General features: G+C 43.3%; 1 long non-coding RNA gene across 2 annotated transcripts in view; it reads left to right on the forward strand.

Annotated features, from left to right (window-relative positions):
* Positions 1–18999, forward strand: part of LOC137522008 (uncharacterized) — a 291997-nt gene that overhangs the window by 87250 nt on the left and 185748 nt on the right. For both annotated transcript variants that reach the window (XR_011022251.1, XR_011022250.1), the window contains one exon: positions 10679–10847. This is a non-coding gene — a long non-coding RNA (uncharacterized lncRNA). The remainder of the gene's footprint in view (positions 1–10678; positions 10848–18999) is intronic.

Genomic DNA, 18999 nt, shown 5'->3' on the forward strand with positions numbered 1-18999 from the left:
ATAGTCTAATGTCCTACCTTATTATTATTATTATTATTATTATGTATTTATATAGCACTGACATATCCTGCAGCACATTACAGAGTACATAGCCATGTCGTTGACTGTCCTCAGAGGAGCTCACACTCTAATCCCACCATAGTCATAGTCTGATGTCCTACCATAGTATTATTATGTATTTATATAGCATTGGCATCTTCTGCAGCACAATACAGAGTACATAGTCATGTCACTGACTGTCCTCAGAGGAGCTTACACTCTAATCCTACCATAGTCATAGTCTAATGTCCTACCATATTATTATTATGTATTTATATAGCACTGACGTCTTCTGCAGCACTGTACAGAGTACATATTCATGTCACTGACTGTCCTCAGAGGAGCTCACACTCTAATCCCTACCATAGTCATAGTGTAATGTCCTACCATATTATTATTATGGATTTATATAGCACTGACATCTTCTGCAGCACATTACAGAGTACATAGTCATGTCACTGACTGTCCTCAGAGGAGCTCACACTCTAATCCTACCATAGTCATAGTCTAATGTCCTACCATATTATTTTTATGTGTTTATATAGCACTGACATCTTCTGCAGCACATTGCAGAGTACATAGTCATGTCACTGACTGTCCCTCAGAGGAGCTCACACTCTAATCCTACCATAGTCATAGTGTAATGTCCTACCATATTATTATTATGTATTTATATAGCACTGACATCTTCTGCAGCACATTACAGAGTACATAGTCATGTCACTGACTGTCCTCAGAGGAGCTCACACTCTAATCCTACCATAGTCATTGTCTAATGTCCTACCATATTATTATTATTATGTATTTATATAGCACTGACATCTTCTGCAGCATTTTACAGAGTACATAGTCATGTCACTGACTGTCCTCAGAGGGGCTCACACTCTAATCCTGTCATAGTCTAATGTCCTACCTTATTATTATTATGTATTTATATAGCACTGACATATTCTGCAGCACATTACAGAGTACATAGTCATGTCACTGACTGTCCTCAGAGGAGCTCACACTCTAATCCCACCATAGTCATAGTCTGATGTCCTACCATAGTATTATTATGTATTTATATAGCACTGGCATCTTCTGCAGCACATTACAGAGTACATAGTCATGTCACTGACTGTCCTCAGAGGAGCTCACGCTCTAATCCCTACCATAGTCATAGTGTAATGTCCTACCATATTATTATTATGGATTTATATAGCACTGACATCTTCTGCAGCACATTACAGAGTACATAGTCATGTCACTGACTGTCCCTCAGAGGAGCTCACACTCTAATCCTACCATAGTCATACTCTAATGTCCTACCATATTATTATTATGTACTTATATAGCACTGACATCTTCTGCAGCACATTACACAGTACATAGTCATGTCACTGACTGTCCTCAGAGGAGCTCACACTCTAATCCTACCATAGTCATAGTGTAATGTCCTACCATATTATTATGTATTTATATAGCACTGACATCTTCTGCAGCACATTACAGAGTACATAGTCATGTCACTGGCTGTCCTCAGAGGAGCTCACAATCTAATCCTACCATAGTCATAGTCTAATGTCCTACCATAATATTATTATGTATTTATATAGCACGTACATCTTCTGCAGCACATTACAGAGTACATAGTCATGTCACTGACTGTCCTCAGAGGAGCTCACACTCTAATCCTACCATAGTCATAGTCTAATGTCCTCCCATATTATTATTATGTATTTATATAGCACTGACATCTTCTGCAGCACATTACAGAGTACATAGTCATGTCACTGACTGTCCTCAGAGGAGCTCACAGTCTAATCCCTACTATAATCATATGTCTATGCATGTATCGTAGTCTAGGGCCAATTTTAGGGGGAAACCAATAAACTTATCTGTATGTCTTTGGGATGTGGGAGGAAAACCGGGGTTCCCAGAGGAGACCCACACAGACACAGGGAGAACATACAAACAGATAATGACCTGGCTGGGATTTGAATCGGGAACCCAGCGCTGCAAGGCAAGAGCGCTAACCACTACGCTGCCCAAAATAAAAACCATTCAATAAGAAACGACTAATTCAGCAAACCAACCGCATGAAAAAGACTCCAGCAAATGATGGGAGTGGTTTATAAATGTTCATTGTTACGTGAAAGCGACATAATGAGTCTTTAGTGGGGAGGTCCTTCATCAGCTCCCTTTTTAAAGGTGTTGTTAATTATTTTACCCTGTTTTGGTGCATCTTTCTCGACAATATCTCTGTTGCGTTTTATGTTCATTGTCAGATTTAGGAGAGATGTGATATGAAAAATAATATTTCTGCTGGTTTCCATCTTTACTGTTTTTTCTGTGATGCCAAAAGTGACTGCCCTTTTCTTTCCCTGAACCCATCCCATCCCTCCCTACTGCCACAACTTACTGTCCCCCCCCCCCCCCCCCCCCCCCCCACAGCAAACATCACCTAGACCTCAGGCTCACATCACTGTGTAATGTCTTCAAAGAGTATGGGGAGGGGAGAGCAATGAGCTTTTTCTTATCATAGTGTCCTTATCTTATCCACAGGAAGCTCTCTGCTATTTGCATGTTTAGATGAGCTCTATACTGTAGCTAATGGTACATACACACGTTGGATTTTCCCAAACGGCCGGTCATTTGGAGGTCAAATCGGGTGTGTGTACTGTCGGTCGTTCAGCTGATAACGCTGGTTTTGACGGATCCACTTTTCACAGAGGTGCTTAACTTGAATCCTTGTGCAGATCGCTTGATACTCCTCCCTGTATTGCCTGATGAAGCGGGATTGAGCCTGCGAAACGCGTTGCAATTTTTTGGGGGGAGTTTCTAATAAATGTGTTTGACTGTCTGAATCGCAGTCGTTGTCGTGTCTGCTTGAGGGAGGTAAGACCACCACTTCCTCCTTCATTTTTGCCATTTGAGTTGGTTTTTAAGCTCATTTAATCTAATTTTATACTTTTGGCGCCTCTGTTCATTGTACACAATTATTAGCTGAACCACCGACTGTACACACGCCCGATTTGACGTCCAAATGACCGGTCGTTTGGGAAAATCCGACGTGTGTATGAGCCTGACGAAAAAAAACCAAACCACTTCCAACAATCATGGTGGCACTGCCGAGTTTCTGAAATTTATCCAAAGGCACTCAGGCCAGGGAAAAAGAAAAACAAATAGGGGGACTTATAGGGACAGGTTTTGGAAAATGGGTTTTCATATATATATTTATATTTGGGGCACTAACAATTTTTGGGCAGTTTTATATGATTGGAAGTCACAACCTCCTTAAAATTCAATTGATAAAAGTTTTGTAGAGACCCTGGTGAGAATAGACCAGAACATGTATACTGGGTTTGTTAAGAGTCTGGAATTCCTCTTTAAAGAGAAACTCCAACCAAGAATTGAACTTTTTCCCAATCAGTAGCTGATACCCCATTTTACATGAGAAAGACAATGATTTTCACAAACAGACCATCAGGGGGCGCTGTGTGACTGATTTTGTGCTGAAACCCCTCCCACAAGAGGCTCTGAATACCGCGGTACTGCTGGCAAACTGCCACAATGTAACAATGTTCAGAGACAGGAAATAGCTGTTATTAGCTGTCTGTAACAGACAGAGCAGCTAGAAACAGCTACATAATCTGCCCACAGTAACAATGTCACCATGTAATAAATGTCAGAATGTTAATCTGGGAGAGGAAAGATTTTACAATGAGCAAACACTGACTAAATCATTTATACATAATTATGGTAAAAAATGAAGCACTTTTTTTACTACATTATTTTCACTGGAGTTCCTCTTTAAGTTAAATGTAATAAAGCAATTATCCATCCCCAAGCTGGAATGGATGCTTTATCCTTTTAAGCCATACTAGTTGCCTGGCTAGCCTGCCGATCCTCTGCCTCTAATACGTTTAGCCATAGCCCCGGAACAAGCATGCAGCAGATCAGGTGTTTCTGACATTATTGTCAGATCTGACTGGATTAGCTGCATGCTTGTTCCTGGTGTACTTCAGACACTACTGCAGCCTAATAGATCAGCAGGGCTGCCAGGCAACTGGTATTGTTTACAAGAATATATATACGGGCGCCTTCATATCCCTCTCAGTTCAGTTTTCCATTGACACAGAACCCAACACTTAGCATCCCGCGGGATTCACACATTTCATCACCACTGACATTTATTAAACATTCTACAAATTGGACATTTACAAACATCCATTTTGCTTTAAAGGGGAACTGAAGTAAGAGGTATACGGAAGCTGCCATATTTATTTCCTTTTAATCAATGCCAGTTGCCTGGCAGCCCTGCTGGTCTATTTCTCTGCAGAAGTATCTGAATAAGACCAGAAACAAGCATGCAGCTAGTCTTGTCAGATCTGACTTTAAAGTCTGAAGCACCTGATCTGCTGCATGCTTGTTCAGGGGCTATGGCTAATAGTATTAGAGGCAGAGGATCAGCAGGGCTGCCAGGCAACTGGTATTGCTTAAAAGGAAGTAAACATGACAGCCTTCATATACCTCTCACTTCAGTTCCCCTTTAAGTGGCTATAAACGGCCACATTGGACAACTTTTAACTCATGTTCTGGTGTACCTTATTTTCGAAAGGGAACCTGAAGTGAGAGCGATATGGGGGCTGCCATATGTATTTCCTTTTAAACCATACCAGTTGCCTGGCAGCCCTGCTGATCCTCTGTCTCTAGTACTTTTAGCCACAGCCCCTGAACAAGCATGTAGCAGATCAGAGAAAGAAAGAAGAATCGAGAGCCCAATATGGTGTAGTATGTAAAGGCAGGAGGATAATTGGAATGAGTATAAATTGAATACTCACAAACCAGGGTTACCTCCAGGCAACCACTGTAGATGCAGGTGAGGAGATTAGCCTGTCCCCACTCAGGATTAAGAAGTCGCTCTCTGTAGATATGAAGAAGATGGGGTATCCCCCTCCACCAAGGGTGGATGTTAGACGTATAATATACGAGAACAGAGGCGCCAACAGGATAAAAACACTGTTTAAAAACTATAAAATTGCTTAGGAGGCAGTGGTGGACTTACCCCCTACAAGCAGGCACAACGACTGTGTATTCAAAACAGGTTAAATTTATTGGTACACTCAGGGTTAGCTTGCAACGCGTTTCGCAGGTCAAGCCCGCTTCATCAGGCAAATACAGGAAGGAGTACACAGCAGTATGTCCGGGTAGAACCTGGCTCCTCAGTCTGACATACCCGGACATACTGCTGTGTACTCCTTCCTGTATTTGCCTGATGAAGCGGGCTTGACCTGCGAAACGCGTTGCAAGCTAACCCTGGAGTGTACCAATAAATTTATAGGGGGTAAGTCCACCACTGCCTCCTTAGCAATTTTATAGTTTTTAAACAGTGTTTTTATCCTGTTGGCGCCTCTGTTCTCGTATATCATACGTCTAACATCCACCTTTGGTGGAGGGGGATACCCCATCTTCTTCATACCTACAGAGAGCGACTTCTTATCCCTGAGTGGGGACAGGCTAATCTCCTCACCTGCCTATACAGTGCTTGCCTGGAGGTAACCCTGGTTTGTGAGTATTCAATTTATACTCATTCCAATTATCCAATTGCCTTTACATACTACACCATATTGGGCTCTCGGTTCTTCTTTCTTTCTCTGATCTGCTGCATGCTTGTTCCGGGGCTGTGGCTAAAAGTACTAGAGACAGAGGATCAGCAGGGCTGCCAGGCAACTGGTATGGTTTAAAAGGAAATACATATGGCAGCCTCCATTTATTTCTTGCTTCATATTCCCTTTAACTGCGTTTACCATCTTCAACTTGCCAAACCCCGAGCCCGCTAACACGTTCTTCCTGTAATGCTGTAACATTCTAGCAGAGCTCATCCAGTGACCATGACCGTGCTGTCGTAGCTTATAGAACTCCCTGTCATTGTGCCTGCTCTGTAATTTACAATATGGAGCCAGCAGCACTCATTTAAAGTGAGCCTGAGATTGGCAGTGGGGAAATAATATACCCGGGGCTTCCTCCAGCCCCCTCCAGGGTAATCACTTCCTCGCCGTCCAGCGCTGTCTGGATGTTCAGCAATTCCCCACAGTAAGTTCTCTGGTTTGGGGTGTACTGCTGTGCGCATGTGCAGCCCATTCGTGTGCGCCCCTCTCCCATAGGCAGGAGCTTTCTGTGCAGTGCGCCTGAGACTGTGGGACTCGGCAAAGGGAGCATGCCGGACTGGGCCTACGCCGACTGGCCCCGACTGGAACACTATCCGGGGTAAATTACCGAAGATTCAGACAGCGGAGGACAGCGAGGGAGGGATTACCCTGGAGGAAGCCCCGGGTATGTATATTAATTCCCCACTGCCAATCTCAGCTTCACTGTAACGGGGTGATAGACTAAGACCAGCCTACCCATCAGCAAAGCAGAGGAGGCGAGACCTCAGAAAAGGGCTCCAGGCATGGCTGTCCTATATTGCTGGCGTTGACATTTCACCTGAGGAATTGAGCTGTACGAGCGCACAAAACGCGTTGCCACAACGCAAAGAGACTCGGGTAACTTTATTTCTTGTTTGGGGACTTTTTTTAAATTTGCCCCACGGATCACTTGTAACCATACGGCCAACATGACCAGTTTCTGTTTCCACATTTTTCCACCATATTTATAAAGGTACAAAAGGGTTTTCTCCCTTTTTTTAACATAGCAAACTGTCTACCTGCACTACTGTAAGGGCCAGAAAGTGATGACATGAAACTGATTCAAAAGTTATAAGAATAGAACCGAGAGCGCAAAAGTAGAAATGTTTGAAGTAGCAGACAGGAAGATATTTAACGAGATATTTAACGAGAATCTGAGGAAGATATTTAACGAGAATCTGAGGAAGATATTTGACGAGAATCTGAGGAAGATATTGAACGAGAATCTGAGGAAGATATTTAACGAGAATCTGAGGAAGATATTTAACGAGAATCTGAGGAAGATATTTAACGAGAATCTGAGGAAGATATTTGACGAGAATCTGAGAAAGATATTTAACGAGAATCTGGAGGAAGATATTTGACGAGAATCTGAGGAAGATATTGAACGAGAATCTGAGGAAGATATTTGACGAGAATCTGAGAAAGATATTTGACGAGAATCTGGAGGAACATATTTGACGAGAATCTGAGGAAGATATTGAACGAGAATCTGAGGAAGATATTTAACGAGAATCTGAGGAAGATATTGAACGAGAATCTGAGGAAGATATTTAACGAGAATCTGAGGAAGATATTGAACGAGAATCTGAGGAAGATATTTAACGAGAATCTGAGGAAGATATTGAACGAGAATCTGAGGAAGATATTGAACGAGAATCTGAGGAAGATATTTAACGAGAATCTGAGGAAGATATTTAACGAGAATCTGAGGAAGATATTTAACGAGAATCTGAGGAAGATATTTAACGAGAATCTGAGGAAGATATTTGACGAGAATCTGGAGGAAGATATTTGACGAGAATCTGAGGAAGATATTTGACGAGAATCTGAGGAAGATATTTAACGAGAATCTGAGGAAGATATTGAACGAGAATCTGAGGAAGATATTTAACGAGAATCTGAGGAAGATATTTAACGAGAATCTGAGGAAGATATTTAACGAGAATCTGAGGAAGATATTTGACGAGAATCTGGAGGAAGATATTTAACGAGAATCTGAGGAAGATATTTGACGAGAATCTGAGGAAGATATTTGACGAGAATCTGAGGAAGATATTTAACGAGAATCTGAGGAAGATATTTAACGAGAATCTGAGGAAGATATTTAACGAGAATCTGAGGAAGATATTTGACGAGAATCTGAGGAAGATATTTGACGAGAATCTGAGGAAGATATTGAACGAGAATCTGAGGAAGATATTGAACGAGAATCTGAGGAAGATATTGAACGAGAATCTGAGGAAGATATTGAACGAGAATCTGAGGAAGATATTGAACGAGAATCTGAGGAAGATATTGAACGAGAATCTGAGGAAGATATTTAACGAGAATCTGAGGAAGATATTTAACGAGAATCTGAGGAAGATATTTAACGAGAATCTGAGGAAGATATTTAACGAGAATCTGAGGAAGATATTTGACGAGAATCTGGAGGAAGATATTTGACGAGAATCTGAGGAAGATATTTGACGAGAATCTGAGGAAGATATTTAACGAGAATCTGAGGAAGATATTGAACGAGAATCTGAGGAAGATATTTAACGAGAATCTGAGGAAGATATTTAACGAGAATCTGAGGAAGATATTTAACGAGAATCTGAGGAAGATATTTGACGAGAATCTGGAGGAAGATATTTAACGAGAATCTGAGGAAGATATTTGACGAGAATCTGAGGAAGATATTTGACGAGAATCTGAGGAAGATATTTAACGAGAATCTGAGGAAGATATTTAACGAGAATCTGAGGAAGATATTGAACGAGAATCTGAGGAAGATATTGAACGAGAATCTGAGGAAGATATTTAACGAGAATCTGAGGAAGATATTTAACGAGAATCTGAGGAAGATATTTGACGAGAATCTGAGGAAGATATTTGACGAGAATCTGAGGAAGATATTTAACGAGAATCTGAGGAAGATATTGAACGAGAATCTGAGGAAGATATTTAACGAGAATCTGAGGAAGATATTTAACGAGAATCTGAGGAAGATATTTAACGAGAATCTGAGGAAGATATTTGACGAGAATCTGAGGAAGATATTTAACGAGAATCTGAGGAAGATATTGAACGAGAATCTGAGGAAGATATTGAACGAGAATCTGAGGAAGATATTGAACGAGAATCTGAGGAAGATATTTAACGAGAATCTGAGGAAGATATTTAACGAGAATCTGAAGAAGATATTTGACGAGAATCTGAGGAAGATATTGAACGAGAATCTGAGGAAGATATTTAACGAGAATCTGAGGAAGATATTTGACGAGAATCTGAGGAAGATATTGAACGAGAATCTGAGGAAGATATTTAACGAGAATCTGAGGAGGATATTTAACGAGAATCTGAGGAAGATATTTGACAAGAATCGGAAGAAGATATTTGACGAGAATCTGAGGAAGATATTTAACGAGAATCTGAGGAAGATATTTAACGAGAATCTGAGGAAGATATTTGACGAGAATCTGTTTGCTAATCTTTTGTCTATGGTTCTCTAGCTCTGCAGAGTTTAGAAACCATACATGTTATCCAGTGTGTCTCTGTACACATCCCATGGCAGGTTGTAGGGACTGTACCCCATCAGAATGAGACGTACCCCAAAACCAAACGAGACCTTGTGAAGCAGAACTGAACCCAACACAAGGAAGGTGCAAACTCCACTCGATTCCACAAAGTTTCTGCCTCTTCATTCTGGAGAGCCCTAAACCCAAATTACCCAAATCTCCATGCCTAAAATAATAATAATGATAATAATAAACTAGAGGGGCGATCCTATATAATGTGTAAGTAAAATGCAGGGAATGACAAGCCCCCCACATGTGTTCTATAATCACCCACTGATTGAGGGATACGTCAGCTCCGGTGCAGAGCCTGGACTGCCTATGGGAGAGGCTCTCAGTTTCAGGGGGTTTCTTCCACTGACTGTGGGGGGGGGGGGGGGGGGGAGGGGGGATGTGTCACAAAAAGAGTTGAAGAAGAAAAAAAAACTTTGCAGCTTTGTAAAAAAAAAACAAAAAAACACCACAGCAAATATCCCTGCTGCACCTATTCATGGATCGTCCTCATCTCCTCGGCATCCTCTAGCTGCCTGCTTCTTCCTTGTCAGTATAAAGTCCCACCTACCTACAGCAGGTAAGCATGGCCTCAGCAGACACAGCAGTTACCGCCCCCTTCCTGCATGCCCATATGCTGCAGACTGACCAGGAGTGAGCAGGCAGAGAGAGGTCACTGAGGATTATATACATTGTTTTGCATTATTTAGCACTGAGATTTTACAGAAGTGCATAAATCGGTCCATGTCAATCACTGAGGAGAGGAGCATAGAGACTAATCCTCACCATAGCTGTAGCCTGATGTCCCTTCCCAAGCTTAAAGAGGACCTGTAACCCAGGACTGAACTCTATGCCAATCAGTAGCTGACACCCCATTTCCCACGAGAAATCATTACTTTTTCTCAAACGGATCATCAGAGGGGTCTGTGTGGCAGATATTGTGGTGAAACCCCTCCCACAGGGTGATGTCATGACCTTGGTCCTGGCAGTTTCCTGTCAGTGAGCCTCATTGCATTGTGGGAAATAACAGCTTTTTCCAACTGCCAAGCAAGCAGCATCTCCCTCTGTGCATAGAACGCTCAGTAACGAACATTCCGTACAGATCACCTGGCAGAACTAAAGACTCCACCACCAGGGATAAATGGGAAAACACTGACTAAATCATCTATAAATGAATTTTGTAAAGCAGACCTGCAGGATTATTTATGGCGCGGCCATTCCCAGATCTCCTGTGTCACAGGCAGAGCCCTTAACCAGCACACTATCCAAGCAAAAAGATTAATATATGCTAAAAACTGTTTAAAAGGGAGGAAGTGGTGGACTTGCGGTACCTCCCCATAGATGACTCAATTTAGTTATTTCAAACAAAATAAAAATCTATTTATTATATACTCTGATATGCAATATGTTTCGCAGCTATGAGCGGCTTCTTCGGGGAGAATAAGGAGGAATTGATAGGAGCCCTTTGAAGCCAAGCGCCTCTGTGGACGGGAGTCCCAGTCGCAGGTATTTCAGAGCAGGCACCGGCACAAAGGAGGGGACCCAGAGGACGGCAAAGGACCTGACACACCGGAAAAAGCACCAAGTGAGTAAAAATCCCCCGGGGGTAATTTCAAGTGTGCTTTAAGAGCAGTTACAGCATTTTCATGTAAAATCTCCTTCATTCAGCTGAAAAGCAAACAGAAGTAGTAACTCTCTGAACTGTCCAGCTCTAAAGTCAGCATTTTTTTTCAGTGTTTTGCCTTCTGTTTGATAACAGCTTTTCTGAAGCCCTTGCCGTTTGGGATAATAGACATCAGACAATTTCTTAGTAGGATTAGGGCTATATGTATCTATGTTTATCTCTTCATAAGGCATATTCTGCAAACGGCAGTAAAATAGCTTAACCCGCATTGCAGACACAACACACACATTTCTGGTATTTTTTGCATGACGCCATTTACATGAAATATATTATACTAGTAGCATGCGCGTTGTGTACATAGCATGGGTTGTGCGACACTCACAAGGTGCGCTTGCGTAGGCACCAATAACATTGCAGTATCTGCGCAGGACAATTTTACTGCTGTTTGGTAAATATACCGACATATGTCACACGTCAGATCAGGTACTCCTGAAAGCACCCCTGACCCCAGGGAAAGCCACCTAAGGTAAGCACAGAGGTGTGTCCATGCCGGGTCCACATACCTCCTGTGCGATGTCCGTTCCTCTCCTCAAACCCCCTGACCTCAGTAATTACTCCTTAAAAAGTTGACTTTCAGCTAATGTTAACGTCTCAGACAGGAAGAGGCGGGCTTGCCATCATGTTCCCTCCTCTCACCTTCCCATTGCTTCCTCCTTCCTGCCCTGTTCACTCCCCTTATAGGGCGGAAAGAGGAGGAGATGGGAGCGAACATTGCGGCAAGCCCGCCTCTGCCTGTCTGGAATGCTGACTTTAGCGGACTGAATCTTGTACACTTATTTGCCTGAATGACTCTCGTTTTCAGTTTGGACTGTTAGAAGCTCCCCCTGGTGGTGTGTTCGTAGGTATACGCAGAATGAGCTGAACGAAGGCTGCCACTCAGTGGCGTAGCAATAGGGGGTGCAGAGGTTGCAGGAGTGAGCCTGCAGGGGGCGTGTATAACTTGTATTCATTACAACAGAGGCAGCACATTCCTCCCTGGACAAAGCTTGACAAAGAAAAGAAGATTAGATATATTACAGAGACAGTGCAACTAGAAAAGGCTGCAGTAAATGTATAGAGTGCTTGGGGGGGCCTCAATGTAAAACTCGCACCGGGGCCCACAGCTCCTTAGCTACGCCACTGTTGCCACTCAAATTCCTGGAGATGTAAAATCCTATTCCCTCTCCGAGTCATCGCAGCTTGGAGGGAGAAGTACCCCTGAATTACCCCTGTGCGGGGTACGGACTAGTGCTACAGCGGGGCCCAAGTCAGGCGCTACACCGAAAGCACCTGCCTCCCCCTAGTGGCTTTATGGGGTACATGATTATTCTTGTATAGATAACATTTCATATTTGTTTACATTTAATAGTACAGATTATAATCAGACTTCAATGAGAACACACTGTACAGTCCTTGGAAACTTCATGGTACAAATATTCCCCAAATTAGTCAGTTGTGGAAATTCAATAAAAACCTTTTCTTCCCCATCCTTAATATATCTTGAGAGTTCACTAAACACAGCTTTTTATATCCGTGTGAAGGGTGCGTCCCCTAGCCGCAGGTAAATGGAACTTTCAGAGGGGATTTCTACAGCTCCTGCTGCGGTAATAAAGAGATGCAGTTTCTCCCAGGCAGAGCTCGCTCATTTTATGCTGGGTACACACGGTACAACTTCTTATCCAATCGACGGATCAAACTCACTATTTCCAACATGTCTGATCGGCTCTCAATGGATAACAGGATTGATTTTGGGAAGGTATCATTGGAAAATCGATTCCGTTAGCGATTGGAGGAGTGTGGACATGTACACACAATGCAGCCTTCCTGTCATATTACTGGTCGATCTGATGGGAAATTGCATGGTGAGTACCCGGCACCGAAGTGGATCTTTTATCTTTAGATCCGTCAATCAATCAACATTCTCTGTAGTTCTGTCTTATTCAGCGCTCAATCTGATTGCAGCCATTCCATTTCCCTTTGATGAATAATATTGGGTACAGTTTTGCATCAACACATAACAGGCGCTCTGAGGTCATAGCTCTTACACAACACACAATTTCCATGTGGTTTGAAAAAGTCCTGCATGCTGCAATTTATTTCGGAGTTCCTGGTACAGTTCCTGACATCTGATGAAAATCACACCGGAATTGCGTGAAACTGGAATCAGAATCGCATCAAACTGGAATCAGAATCGCATTGTGATTTCGAGTCTAAAAGAAGCTTCAAACATACTGTAATAGTTAAAAGGGGGATTATACTCCCAAAACTAAAATTTTAGTAACTACTCTTACATAAAAGAGGTCCATAAAGGAACACTTGAAAGCATTCCCTGCGTGTAAAAACATTTACTTTCACAGCAGAGAGCAGCACAGTCTTCCTTATCTGTGGCTAATTAAATGTAGTAATTGCCGGCAAGAAGCTCTCTGCCTGTGTCCTCACTTTGCTCCTCCCTGTGCTGAAGTGACTCAGCTGTTGCCAAGGCGATGTGTCTGCTCAGCAGAGGGAGGAGCAGAGCAAAGACACAGGCAGAGAGCTTCAGCTGACAATGATTACATTTGCCAATGAACCAGAGATTAGCAAGCCTGTACTGCTCTCTGCAGGGAAAATAAACTTTTTTACACACAGGGAATACCTGGAAAAGCTTTAAAATGTTCTTGTATGTAACTAAGAGTAGTTACAGAAATTGAAGTTTTGGGAGAAAAATCCTACTTTAACCACTTCGCCATATCTGGACGCATATATCCGTCCAGATAGGCAGTGGTGCTGCAGCCGTGTGTTGCGCGCGATCGGGCGCGCGCCCGCGCGCGCCCCCGCTACCTCCCGCTGCCCCCCCGATCAGTGAATGGGAATATAATTCCCATTCACCGATCCAAGTCCCCGGCAGAAATACCGACGCTTTCTCATCAGAGAGCGTGGTATTTCTGCCCCCAGGAAACAACTTCTCTTCATTTTAGTTCCTAGATGCGACATCGTTCGCATCTAGGAACTTTTTGAATGTGGCCATCTTGTGGCCAAATAGTAAACTGCACCCACATACCTGTATTGAATAAAAAATACATTATTTTACATCTAAAATTGGCTATTTACCTCCCAAACTAAAATTACCCAAATACATTTTTGTATTAAAAAAAATAATAAAAAAAATTACAATTAAAAAAAAAAAAACTACATAAATAGTTACCTAAGGGTCTGAACTTTTTAAATATACATGTCAAGAGAGTATCTTATTACATTTTTTAAAATTATAAGCTTGTAAATAGTGATCGACGCAAATTGAAAAAATGCACCTTTATTTCTAAATAAAATATCGGCGCCATAAATTGTGATAGGGACGTAATTTAAATGGTGTAATAAGCGGGACAAATGGGCACATAAAATGCATGGGTTTTAATTACTGTAGCATGTATTAATTTTAAACTATAATGGCTAAAAACTGAGAAATAATGTTTTTTTTCCATTTCTATCTTAATCTTCCTGTTAAAATGTATTTACAGTAAAGTGGCTCTTAGCAAAATGTACTACCTAAAGAAAGCCTAATTAGTGGCGGAAAAAACGAGATATAGATCAATTAATTTTGATAAGTAGCGATAAAGTTATTAGCGAATGAATGGGAGGTGAACATTGCTTGGATGCATAAGATTTTCGAAGCTGTAGGCTGAAGTGGTTAAAGAGTAACTGTATTTACATAGTAAAGATATCTGCTTATGTGCAAAATAGTGAACTGCAGTCAGGCTTGTGAAATAAGTCTAGCAGTTATTGCAGATGCCCCTTTCACATTAACACATTCTACCCTTGCTTAGATAGAGGGTTATGTTACCAATAAGCAGGATTAAAGCTGGAAAAAACTACAGCTATATTCAAGCGAGTAACCACACCAGGGGGCTGATACACCAGCAGCCATTAATATCGCAGGTCGCGCTAATTGCGTAGCACGCCATACTCTGCCGGTGTAACTACTGGTAATATGGTACGCATACAGTCACATTACCGGCTGTTAGTGAATCAACCCACATGTGTCATAACTAAGGGCAGAAGAGAGTGAATCATATTGTGGAGGGCTACATAAAAAAAAGTAGAAGCCCCAGGAAAGTAAAACTGATTTTTTTTTATTCCTGGCTTAAAGAGACTCTGAAGCGAGAATAAATCTCGCTTCAGAGCTCATAGTTAGCAGGGGCATGTGTGCCCCTGCTAAACCGCCGCTATAGCGCCGCTAAACGGGGGTCCCTTCACCCCCAAACCCCCCACTGCGACACTTGGTCGCAGACTTGGTCGCTCCTGGAGGCAGGGCTAACGGCTGCAGCGGCGCATCGCCGCCTCTCCCCTGCCCCTCTCAGTGAAGGAAGACTGAGAGGGGCGGGGGAGAGGCGGAGATACGCGCTGACAGACGCGCGTGGGGCAGGGCTGCGGCGGTTAGCCCTGCCCCAACCAGGAAGCGCTCCCCAGCTGCACGGAGGGGATTTGGGGGTGAAGGGACCCTCGTTAAGCCGCGGGATAGCGGCGGTTTAGCAGGGGCACACATGCCCCTGCTATTTATGAGGTCTGAAGCGAGATTTATTCTCGCTTCAGACTCTCTTTAAGTGTCCCTTTAATTTAGCGGTATGGACGAGCTCAGCTCGTCCATCACCGCCGATGGCTGCCGCTCAGGCCCTGCTGGGCCGATTTTGTTCAAATAAAGAGCAGCACACGCAGCCGGCACTTTGCCAGCCGCGTGTGCTGCCCGATCGCCGCCGCTCTGCGGCGATTCGCCGCGAGCAGCGGCGAAAGAGGGTCCCCCCCAGCCGCCTGAGCCCAGCGTAGCCGGAACAAAAAGTTCCGGCCAGCGCTAAGGGCTGGATCGGAGGCGGCTGACGTCAGGACGTCGGCTGACGTCCATGACGTCACTCCGCTCGTCGCTATGGCGACGATCTAAACAAAACAAGGAAGGCCGCTCATTGCGGCCTTCCTTGTTTATTCTGGGCGCCGGAGGCGATCGGAAGAACGCCTCCGGAGCGCCCTCTAGTGGGCTTTCATGCAGCCAACTTTCAGTTGGCTGCATGAAATAGTTTTTTTTAAATTTAAAAAAAACCCTCCCGCAGCCGCCCTGGCGATCTTAATAGAACGCCAGGGTGGTTAAGTTTTGTGTTTGTGTGTGTGTGTGTGTGTTCCTGTATCTAAGAGCAATGGTAGACTGCTTTGGTATGGGAAGTGCAGTTATACCAGAAAACACACACACAAAAAAAATCTGGGTTTTGTTTATGTGTGAAGTAAGTTCTGGTCTGTACAGCGTAGCGCTCCCAGCGTTATTTAATATCTCGAGTATTACTGAATGTAACATTCCATACCTTTATCACACATATACTTAAATTTCAGCAATTATCCTGCATCATTGACATAACAATTTCAGCTACTTAACCTTCGTACATCTCCTGTCTGTAAAGCAAGCCCTCTATCTGGCGGTATAGCTTACTTGCCGGTACTGGTCCACGTCCGTTATGATAAATTCGGCTTCGACGTCATGGCAAAACCCCAGGGAAAGATAGGAGGCTGTACAGTTATCTCCTTTGGTGTTATCCTCAACTATACAACCAACTACCTCACCCCGGAATTCACCGGTCTGAGGGCACAGGACAGATTTGGTTGGGACGTGCTGGAAGAAGGTAGACTTGCTAACGGTAGCAATAGGTCTACAGCAAGGCCGAGGTCATCTATAGAGGTCCATCAGAGTTGGAGTATCATCCAAACAATAACCAGGAAGTACAGCTTTCTCATGAACTTTTCAGCAAGGACAACTTATAACATGGTCATACAGAGTGAATGGTTTTTACACGCCGCTGTAGCTAAGCCGACACAGACCCGCACACTCGAGCTTGTGAGAACGGCACAGCACAAGTTCGGATCTACGGGTTTATGGCAACCAGCAAAAGATCTACACAACAGACAGCTCATTGCTGCATAACGTACATGTGACTGAAACCTCGACTTGAGGAACAGACAGCTCAGCTCTCTTCATAACGTATGTATGACTGAAACCTCGACTAAAGGAACAGACAGCTCAGCTCTCTTCATAACGTACGTATGACTGAAACCTCTACTCGAGGAACAGACAGCTCAGCTAGCTCAACAACGTACGTATGACTGAAACCTCGACTAGAGAAACAGACAGCTCAGCTCTCTTCATAACGTACGTATGACTGAAACCTCGACTAAAGGAACAGACAGCTCAGCTCTCTTCATAACGTACGTATGACTGAAACCTCTACTCGAGGAACAGACAGCTCAGCTAGCTCAACAACGTACGTATGACTGAAACCTGGACTCGAGGAACAGACAGCTCAGCTTGCTTCATAGCGTACATATGACTGAAGCCTCTACATGAGGAACAGACAGCTCAGTTCGCTTCATAACGTACGTATGACTGAAACCTCAACTAAAGGAACAGACAACTCCGCTCACTTCATAACGTACGTATGACTGAAACCTCTACTCGAAGGAACAGACAGCTCAGCTAGCTCAACAACGTACGTATGACTGAAACCTGGACTTGAGGAACAGACAGCTTAGCTCGCTTCATAACATACGTATGACTGAAACCTGGACTTGAGGAACAGACAGCTCAGCTCACTTCATAACGTATGCATGACTGAAACCTCTACATGAGGAACAGGTAGCTCAGCTCTCTTTATAACGTACGTATGACTGGAGCCTCTATGTGAAGAACAGACAGCTCAGCTCGCTTCATATCATACATATGACTGAAGCTTTTAGGTGAGTACAAAGCTGCTCTGACATAAAAGGGGATTGGACGTGTGTGCAATAAGACCTCTCCTACTATGCTGTAAAAAGTTGTGTTCTTTTATTGTCTTACTGGAGAAGTTCATCGTGGATTGGGATTTGTGTACATTTTAAACTTTGTATTGTATAAATTGGTTAGTCTCGGTTCACACAGCATTGATCAAAAGCGGATCCCGGTAAAAACCAATCCACCAGACAGATTCGTTTTTACATTGGATGTTAGTTTCATCCGTGAATTTCGTTCCATTCCCGATTTGCCGTTTATCCGAAGTTATCGCAGACTCCCTATATCTGCGTTTTGTTTGGCGGAACGGGCTGAACACATCGATTTCATATGGACTGATCTCGTTGATAAACATAGGATCCGTTTGTGTCCGTTGGGGATTGGTTCTGCTAAATGGAAAGTTTTTTTTTTAGGACAGTGTGAACCGAGCCTAATCCCAAAGTGCCTTGTTGAGTTTGCTTATATCTTTTTTCTGCATTTATGTCAATTATTGCAAGTAGCTAGCATCACCACCTATATACCCCTTGTAGAATTCCGCAATCCATTCATTACAGCTGGACTTACCTTATTGGTTTCATCCGATCACCCCGGTTATCCCATGTGTTCTCTCCCCAGGCAGGCTTAGGAAGTGACAGCCATATTGAACGCTTCCTGGTGGGGGTGGAGGCACTGGGCCCTGTGCCATGACACTGAAGTAGGTGTTGCAGTTTTGCGGCCTCTCTTTCCTTCCTCCCCCTCCTCCTGGGCAGTCTGCGTTGCAACTGAAAGGAACAAAGGAGAGACATGAACAGGGACATTCCGGTCACACGTTGGCACATTAACTTGGCATCAGTGGTCTGACAAAGGAATTATTCCTTCACCTTCCTTAGAAGCAGCCTCCGTCCTGTACTTTCCTCATATTTCAGGACTTCTGTGGTGATATTGCGTTCCTGCAGTCTTTGCAGACCTCATTTTCTTCTTACATTGTTCTGATCTCTGCGACTACACCTTTCATTTCTACTTCTGCATGCCTGTACATCCCCTCCGCTCTTATCGAAGCTCATTTTTCTAATTTATCAGAAATTTTAGACATTCGTTTTAGCACTAATTCTTACCTTCTACTCGATACTCAAGCTCGTACTTGGCCAATCTCGAGATTCATTTTATAAATTCAGTCTGGTCTCCTTCTGTCCACTGGCCCGATTTTCTAAATTCATCTTTTTCACTCCTCCTTCTTAGTACGGTCTTTCTTTCCTTTCTCCACCCATATGTCTGAACTCTTTTCTGTACTTCCTCTTAACCTCGCCCAGTTCTGTCTCT

This window comes from Hyperolius riggenbachi, chromosome 6, assembly GCF_040937935.1.
Source record: "Hyperolius riggenbachi isolate aHypRig1 chromosome 6, aHypRig1.pri, whole genome shotgun sequence".
NCBI lineage: Eukaryota > Metazoa > Chordata > Amphibia > Anura > Hyperoliidae > Hyperolius > Hyperolius riggenbachi.